Source organism: Octopus bimaculoides, chromosome 8, assembly GCF_001194135.2.
Source record: "Octopus bimaculoides isolate UCB-OBI-ISO-001 chromosome 8, ASM119413v2, whole genome shotgun sequence".
Lineage (NCBI taxonomy): Eukaryota > Metazoa > Mollusca > Cephalopoda > Octopoda > Octopodidae > Octopus > Octopus bimaculoides.
Genome location: NC_068988.1, coordinates 89,241,161 through 89,242,914, shown reverse-complemented (window position 1 = coordinate 89,242,914; position 1,754 = coordinate 89,241,161). Strand labels below are relative to the sequence as shown.

The following is a 1,754-nucleotide window of genomic DNA, read 5'->3' as shown; positions in this document are numbered from 1 at the left end:
ATATATATATATATATATATATATATATATATATATATATATATATACACATACACACACACACATAATATGTGTTTGTATGTATATACCCAAACATAGGATCACAGAAAAATACACATACATACATACGAGAGGATTCTGAAAAATTCCTAGCTTTAAGGGCATCGCGTTGAAGGCGTGGCTGGAGGCCCAAATTTCGAGTTATTTTACAGGACTTACTAAAGGACAGTTGCAATAAGTGTGAGAATCTGCAAAGAAAATATGTTGAATAAGAACATAATTAATTGTTCCTCTTGTATTTACTTTTAACCAAACATAAAAACACAGAATCCCTAGTAAAAGTGGATATTTATACGGATATGTATGTGTGTGTGTGTGTAGGGGGGGGTGTTTGTATGTGTGTGCGTACAAACTACCAAGTTGACATCTGGAGATGTCTACAGGTCAAAACTTTTGTTCCGAGCAACATTGAGTGTGGTGGAACGTTAGGAGAGGAGAGTTATCACGCCATTGCTCGGATGCGCAGCTCATCTGCACTGGATGCTGTCCTTCAGTTTTTGTCCTATAAATGTGTGCGTTCCTTGAAAAAAACAGCATGCAGCTGCCTCAGCAATAGCTTCAGATACGCAGATGTGCAAGTTACGAACATGCGACAACCAAGCTCCTGAATTCAACTGAGAACCAGAATTAGAACTGACGGACTCTGAGGATGACCACGATGATTAGCTGGGTATCCGTGGCAAATCCAGAACCTAGCTAACCTACAGCTGCTGTACTACCAGAAAATCTTTGTTGACTTGAAAAAATCCATACAATGTTTGTCAGTGGCATGACTTGCTTGCACATGAGAAAACTAAACAGTCTTCATGCATCATGTTTGGTTTTATGTTCCAGACATATCATGCATATGAAATATGCAATTCAAATTTATATTGAGTATAAACACATTGATTAAATTCTGATCTGTGAATCATTTCTTTACCCTTGCAATAGTCAAAATCAAAGATGTTTGTTAAATGTTTGTTCGCAGTTCCTTATGGGGTGGGGGTATGTCTATTTATGAGGTGATAATTACTACTAAGCTACCATTCTGATCCAAACATTCCTCTTTGGGTCAGTTTGATATATGCTCCAATATTCTATTGATACAACCAGCCTCTAAACAATATTTGCATTTTCGTAAATCGTTCCCTTTTTTTTTCTTTTTGGAAAAAATGCGTTTATTGGTTGCATGCATATGACCTATAGTTATGCATTTACGTATTTTTAGGTAAAGCTATAGATGAATGTATATAATTATAGCAGCATTTATATAATGAGCCTCTGGCTTCAATACTGCAGCCTAAAAAGTGTAGAATGATTGAAAACAAAAATCTCAAACATAAAGCATCAGAATGATTAATGCTATTTAAATAACACAACAACAAAAAGTATTGAAAGACAAAAATAATTCATCGAACAATATCTACAAAACCTCATCAATGTAATTAGAAATAAAATCCGCAAATTGGAAAGCCTCCAAATGTAATAGTGATTTTTTTTTCCAAGACGTCAATATGCAATTACAAATTACTGCACCCTCTATGTGTGTGTTTATGGAAGTACGTATGCATAAACACATATATTTATATATGCATGATTATACATGCATGAGTATATATAAATATATGTGTATACATATATATTTAATATATACATATATTCATATATATGTTTACATACATGCATACATATATGTATATATATATATATAT

At 33.5% G+C, this 1,754-nt stretch overlaps 1 long non-coding RNA gene across 3 annotated transcripts in view; it reads right to left on the bottom strand.

Annotated features, from left to right (window-relative positions):
- Positions 1 to 1,754, bottom strand: part of LOC106871901 (uncharacterized) — a 52,231-nt gene that overhangs the window by 1,368 nt on the left and 49,109 nt on the right. For 2 of the 3 annotated variants that reach the window (XR_008264698.1, XR_001409713.1), the window contains exon 2: positions 126 to 248. This is a non-coding gene — a long non-coding RNA (uncharacterized LOC106871901). Of the gene's footprint in view, positions 1 to 121; positions 249 to 1,754 lie in introns of all 3 variants that reach the window. The other variant, XR_001409711.1, reaches the window with a different exon arrangement.